At 27.2% G+C, this 7,557-nt stretch overlaps 1 long non-coding RNA gene across 1 annotated transcript; it reads left to right on the top strand.

Moving 5' to 3' along the window:
- The first annotated feature begins 3,430 nt into the window (after nt 1-3,430).
- LOC106340429 lies at nt 3,431-4,999 on the top strand. Its single transcript, XR_001269388.1, has 4 exons — nt 3,431-3,684; nt 3,898-4,016; nt 4,132-4,199; nt 4,278-4,999. It is a non-coding gene; the product is annotated as an uncharacterized LOC106340429 (long non-coding RNA).
- The last annotated feature ends 2,558 nt before the right edge of the window (nt 5,000-7,557 follow it).

The raw sequence follows: 7,557 nt of genomic DNA, 5'->3' as shown, positions 1-7,557 counted from the left end.
CAACAGGAAAATGTTTAACTAAGTTAGAATTAATTACTATTCGTGACACAATGTAAATTTTATTTGGAGTTTAATTTAATATTGCTTTGTTTTTATGACATGACGCTTATTTAAAATTTTTAATATTCAGTGATACATGTTTAACATGCACATTTTTGGTATGCAAACCAAGTATCATATTTTTTTAATCCAATCCTGAAAATTACAGTGATATGTATTATTGAGTTTTATTCAAGTTCTCTGCATAGTTCTATATGGTCAAGAACTGTACTCCTTCGTATTGAGTACGCTTACCCTTAACCTAAAAATTTTAAAACTAAACTCTTTAATATTAAAAAAAAAAACTTGGGATTGAATTTCCAGATAAAAAAATCATGTATAAACAATAAGAAAAATATTTCCACACAGTAAGCAATTGAGAATTGGTTAATAAAGACCAAAAACACACAAAAAATATTTATATCTAATTAAATACATTAACATAAAATTAATATAATAGTAAAAAAATATTAAGAATATATATTAGCTCGCACAACCATTGAGTTTAGGGGGAGGTGGAGAGCACTTTGTGCTACAAGTTTGTGCTACAAGAAAACTGCAACCCGCTCAACACAATTGAATCAAACCGAACCAATTATTAAATGTTCATGAAACAATAATTCATTTTTCATATTGTAAATAATCAAACAAGTAATAAAAGGAAAATATAAGCCTTAGATAGAGTGTCCACATATGCGAAAATAATCGGCCATTGAAAAACTATATTTTCGCCATGTCACCACCTTTATTTGTTTTTTCAAAATGATCCTTTAACTTTTTACTCAAACAATTATAACCGAAAATATTTTTTAGTGAAATATATTATTTATATAAATATAAATATAATTATATTTTTTATTTACATAATAGTTAGTAAAAAAATATTTAGTGTAAATAATATCATAATTTTATAAAATACTACAATAAATTGGATTGATTTTCAAATTTCACAAATAAAAAGTATTATTTGTATACTTAGAAAAGAATATATCAAGAATATTCTTTTTCAGGAGAGAAAATAGAAAAATACATCGGAGGCAAATCTATCTCTATTGTGAAATTCTTCTATTTTAGAGAAAAAATAGAGGAATACATTGGAGATGGTCTAAGGCATGGCCGACGTAAATGATCGACGTTGAGATTTCAGCTTTTCTGATTTTTACTATTCTAATGTTTCAATATAATATGAATATTATATTTGCTTTATAATATAATGGTTTAAAAGTATTAAAAAGAGGATATAAGCCTTAGATAGAGTATCCACGTAGGCGAAAATAATCGGCCTATGAGAAACTATATTTTTGCCATGTCACCTCCTTTATTTTTTTTACAAAATGATCCTTTAACTTTTTACTCAAACAATTATAACCGAAAATATTTTTTTAGTAAATATATTATTTATATAAATATAATTATATTTTTTATTTACATAATAGTTTGTAAAGAAATATTTAGTTTAAATAATATCATAATTTTATAAAATACTAAAATAAATTGGATTGGTTTTTAAATTTCACAAATAAAAAGTATTATTCGTAAATTTAGAAAAGAATATATCAAGAATATTCTTTTTCAGGAGAGAAAATAGAAAAATACATCGGAGACAAATCCATCTCTATTATGAAATTCCTCTATTTTAGAGAAAAAATAGAGGAATCTCTAAAATAGAGGAATACATTGGAGCTGGTCTAAGACATGACCGACGTGTGATCGACGTTGAGATTTTAGCTTTTCTGATTCTTACTATTCTAATGTTTCAATATAATTTTAATATTCCCTTTGTTTTATAATATAATGGTTTAAAAGTATTTTTTGTTTCACTATATAAATTGTTTTTATATTTCAATGTAACTTTATACTTATTGGATATTGTGTGACCAATTAAATTATGTAGATTACTATGTAATTAATTAAATTTATATATTAAATGACAGTTTTCTAAATTAATAACTTTTAAATATTACAGATTTTAATTAAAACTGGAGGATATAAGCTTCATATAGAGTGTCTACGTAGGCGAAAATAATCGGCCAATGAGAAACTATATTTTTTCCATGTCACCTCCTTTATTTGTTTTTACAAAATGATCCTTTAACTTTTTACTTAAACAATTATAACCGAAAATATTTTTTTAGTGAAATGTATTATTTATATAAATATAATTATATATATTTATTTACATAATAGTTTGTAAAGAAATATTTAGTGTAAATAATATCATAATTTTATAAAATGCTAAAATAAATTGGGCTGGTTTTCAACTTTCACAAATAAAACATATTATTTGTAAACTTTGAAAAGAATATATCAAGAATATTCTTTTTTAGGAGAGAAAATAGAAAAATACATCGGAGACAAATATATATCTATTATGAAATTCCTCTATTTTAGAGGATAAATTTACAACATACACAGTTTTATTTACATCTTTAAACCTATTATATAATTAAAATGATTCTAAAAAAAGTGTCAGCATGAAGAGTTAGAAATATACGATAAAATATAATACATACATTATCACTGATCACTAAAAATTCATGTTAGTAGTAATAAAAATGAAATGACAACACATTTATTAAAACCATAGAACGACACGCAACAAGGTGTTATTAAATATGCAAACTACAAATTAAATATGCTCAACGCAAACACACATAAAATTGAGACGTCATATTTAGATATATTTAAATAAATAATTTTAAATATATTATATTCTTGATAATTTTAAAATTACTTAAAAAGAAACTAAATTATTAAAAATTAACATACAAATAAACTAAAGCAATATTTTGTAACGTTAAAATAATAAGTTAATAAAAAAATATATTATGTTAATAACATAGATTTTAGATTTTAAAGACTTCTAATTCATGTAATATTACAGAATTCAAAATTTGTTCATTACAATTAATATTTTACCATTAAATATATTAAAATAATATTCTAGATCGATATTCAATTGTCAGTTTTCAACTATTACACATAAAAAAATATTATTAAGTATGCTTTTTTTTTTTGAAAATGTGGTTTTATATTTTAAGTAGGTTATTGTAGTACTTTTTCTTTTCGTAAATTTATTCGAGATGAGATTCCGATCTTTTAAACTAAGATAATTTATGTTCTATAGATAATTATATTTTTTTTACATAACTCTAAAATCTCGGACTTGATTCTTCATATTTTATTAGTTAATTGTGTTACATATACTTCAAACTAAAAATAAAAAATAAAAAATTAAATTTAAAAGTTAGTTATATATAATTTAATATACAAAAATTTATTTACAAATAAAAATAATAAATATAACAAATTTAAATATATTATGCGTGGAGAAAGGATCTAGTCTACGCGGAGAGTTTTTGCTCTCTACTAAGCTTGTCCACGTGTGCATCAATGTGGGGTTCACGTGTGTATCATCGTTTTCTGTTTATGTCTTCACGGGCTTTGCATTTTGGCTGGAAAATCGTCTAGGGTTGCGTACCTCATCTTCCAGATTCTTCGTCGACTGAGACGCTCCCAATTCCTAACTCCTAAGTTTCGTTTTTCAAACTCGATCTCTTCGACTCCTCCACGTTCACTACCGATTTCGCGATATGTCTTCCTGTAACGGATTCTCTAGCCTAATTTATATAGAGTTCCTTGAAGGTAAGCTATCATTTGCTTCAAAACTATTCTCCTCAACTTTTCCCCTTCGGGCTCTGTGTGTATTTGAATATTGAGTTTCTTTTTTAGCTAAAACCAAATTAGGTTGTAGTTTAATGGTTTTTCATCTTGATCTGATTTTTGAATTTTGATTCTGTGGGTTTCCAATTGATTTTTGATCCAATGAAATCGTCTTTAATTGTTTTATTTTTACAGGAGTTGGTCGATCGATATGATTTCTACCCGAACTAAATTTTCGTCGTTGACTGAGGATGGTCCGGTCGTGTTAATGCAACTGGAATGAACGGAAGGATGAAGAGAACTGATTCCATTGAGTATGTCTTGCTATCTGTTTTTGTCTTTTCTTTTCCTTTACAAGAGAATATATAGTAGAGTTTTGCCAATTAATACTTTTTTTATGATTGCACTCAATGCCACTGATTGTTGCAGACAATGAGTTAGAGGCGGGAGATACAGACACAGGAAGAGGCAACTCTTCCTGTGAGACGCCTTCCAATGTAAGTGTTAATGACTCTGATCTCGCTTTCATATCAACTGTGCGGCGGTTTTGTATCTTCTAATCATATCATATTTAGTGGCAGCCAAAACCCAGAAAGAGGTGTTGTGAGATGGCCCAGCTGGATTAGGAAGAATGTCTAGCAGCCGCAGCTAAAGTCGTTGTTGCTTAGATTTATGCAAGAATCTTTTTCCGGGAGAGGTGTTTACGTTTGGGTAAGAGGTTAGAGGCTTCTACGAGTGTAGGACAGGAGTCAGAAGACAAGGTGATGGTTACTAACTAATCCCACGACTAGGAAAAAGTATAAGCATAAGGCGATCGGTCATGCCGGACATGTTATTGATCCTGGCCGTATGCGAGGAAGATGAATCATTCTATATCTATCAGTAGCTTAACTCTCTTCACATCCAATACAATGTGTTTACAGTTCTCTTTATCTTGACTTTGTTGTTGTTGGTTGTTTATCTAATGAATAAGAAATCCAAAGTCATGTAAAAATTAAGTTCCAACAAATGATTACCGAGATTGTATGTTATAGTTACTAATATGTGAATATGGTGAATTCTATGAATGTTATAATCATACGAAAGCATTCAGCCCGAACTTCATTGCCACACCCGAGGAGCTCAACACCGCATGTAGCAAGTGTTTTCACTTCTTTTGGTGTCTGAGTTCATTGAGATGATCATGGGTCTCAACACAGTCGGCCCCCGTTGAGGAGTTCATGTTATTTTTATTTCCAGTTTTTAATGTTTTTATTTTCCCTAATAGTTGTGTTATCGACTTTCTTCTCGAAAGTGACCAGGATTCCTCTTAATAGATTCTTTTTTTTTTTTTTTTGTAATCCAGGGTTCCCCGCTTCGCGGGTCAATCCCTGGACCCGGTCAGGCAGCAGGCCAGCTTCACCCGGGAGGTTTTTCCCTGAGCCCGAAGGCCCAGTACCCGCTTTAGTGTCCAGATGAGGCAGAGTAGTTTCCGCATGGGGGAGATCGAACCCGGATGGTGGTAGCCACCACAGGTCCGTCTTTCCACTTGGACTACCTCGTCCGGACACAATTCCAGTTGTTGCTGAGCGTAGATCCTTTGTTTCATGTTTTCCTATTTCTATAATTAAAAAGGCAATGAAAATTGCCAACAAGAAAAAAATAATTACATTGCCTCTGTTTTAAAACACGTTTGTTCGACCACCTCTGCTATGCTGCCTATACTATTCACACAAAAAAAAACGAACCAGTCCTCTAATCTGATGCCAGTCTATTTAGGTCCCTGATTAAAACACCCACATTTTTCTTCATAAAATGGTGTAATCTACGTTCAACGTGCTCCACATCGCAGCCCGACTGGCACAGTTAACTCTTATTGACATAAACGGCGTCGTCTACAGTTATAGTCTAAATAATCTATGTACCTAACCTACCAAAAACGTGAAACTGATTGAAGAATTGGTTGCATGCATAAACCCCTCTCTATTTTAACGAACATTTATTTAGTTGGTGAAAGTAAATGGAATTGGTTAATATTTTAAATTAAACCCCACAAATTCCATTCAATCTTCATGGTCTGAATCTATAAGTAATTTGTAAAAGAGACCTTTTGAGGCTCCGTAGAGCGTCCACATCAGCGAAAAAAATTCTCCCGAAATATGACATGTGGCATTATTACTTAAAAAATAGAAAATAAATAATAAGTAAATTTGCAATATAAGAAAAAATATATAATAAGTAAATAAACAATATAATAAATAGAAACATTGCATTAAACAATAATAAGTAAATATACAATATAAGGAAAATAAATAATAAGTAAGTATACAATAAAGAAATTAAAAAACTAAATTAAAGATATATCTGAAAAAAGTATAGTAGAATCTATACTAATAAAAGAAACCTTTTGAGGCTCCATAGAACGTCCACATCAGCAAAAAAACTTCTCCCGAAAGATGACATGTGGCATAAAATATAGTTTTACATTTTAATATTACTAATTTTCGAAAATTATAAATAATATGTAAACATACAGCATAAAAAATGGAAAAAATACATTAAATATATGTAAAATTACCATTTTTCACTTAAAAAAAACGGATTATCTCCATAATGTAACATTACCGTTTTCTAAAAAAAAAAACAAAAACATTATATATAATTTCGAAAATAATAAATATATGTAAACATACGACATAAAAAATGGAAATACTACATTAAACATATGTAAGATTATCATTTTACATTTTTATTTTTAAAAAATAAAATGTAAACATACAACATAAAAAATGGAAAAACTACATTAAACATATGTAATATTACCATTTTTCACTAAAAAAAAGACAGTTTATCTCTATAATGTAACATTACTATTTTGTAGAAAAAAACATTATATATAATTTTGAATATAATAAATAATATGTAAACATACAACATAGAAAATAGAATTACTACATTAAACATATGTAAGATTACCATTTTACATTTAAAAATAACAATAATATGGAAACATACAACATAAAAAAAAAAGGAAAAACTACATTAGACATATGTAAGATTACCTTTTTTCACTAAAAAAACGGCTTATCTCCATAATGTAACATTACCATTTTATAAAAAAACATAAATATAACTATTTGACTATTTGTCCAAGTTCTTCTATTAAACATTGCCGTTTTACATTAAAAATGGAAAAAAACATTAAGGTGATGATAGTTTCAATAGTTTTTAGTTTTAGTTTTTGGTTTTTAGATTTTAGCTTTTGGTTTTAGATTTTAGTTTTTGGTTTTTGGTTTTTAGATTTAGATTTTGGTTTTTGGATTTGCATATTTTTTAAATTTTTTCAAAAATTAACTAATACATTACTTTAAAATAATATAATAAAATAGAAATAAATATTTAGATTTTACAATTGAAATTTATCAAAATGCTGTGATTATTATTTTAAAATAAAATACAATAAATTATTTTAATTATTTTATTTTTATAAAAAATATATTATAGTAAAATATAAATCATAATATATATATAAAATTACACAAAAATAAAAATATTAAATTTTGAAACTACTTAGAAATTTTTCTTATATAGATTATTTATAATTTTTAAAACTTGAATAGAAATAGTTTTTCTTATATAAATATTATAAATGATAAAAAAATAAAAATACATAAAATTTTGAAACTAATTATAAATTTTTTTATATAAATTATTTATATTTTCTTAAAGTTGAATGACAATTTTTTTTTTTTTTTTTTTTTACAGCAAACATTTACAGACTCATGTATACTCTATAAACCAAGGTGGTAAATCTACATCCATGTGCACAACGAAAGACAGTTGTTGCCGAGCACTCTGTGCCAAGCTATCCGCCCT

This window comes from Brassica oleracea, chromosome C4 (genome assembly GCF_000695525.1).
Source record: "Brassica oleracea var. oleracea cultivar TO1000 chromosome C4, BOL, whole genome shotgun sequence".
Taxonomy (NCBI): Eukaryota; Viridiplantae; Streptophyta; class Magnoliopsida; order Brassicales; family Brassicaceae; genus Brassica; species Brassica oleracea.
The sequence above is the reverse complement of the archived record's forward strand: the minus strand, read 5'-3'. Positions and strand labels throughout refer to the sequence as shown.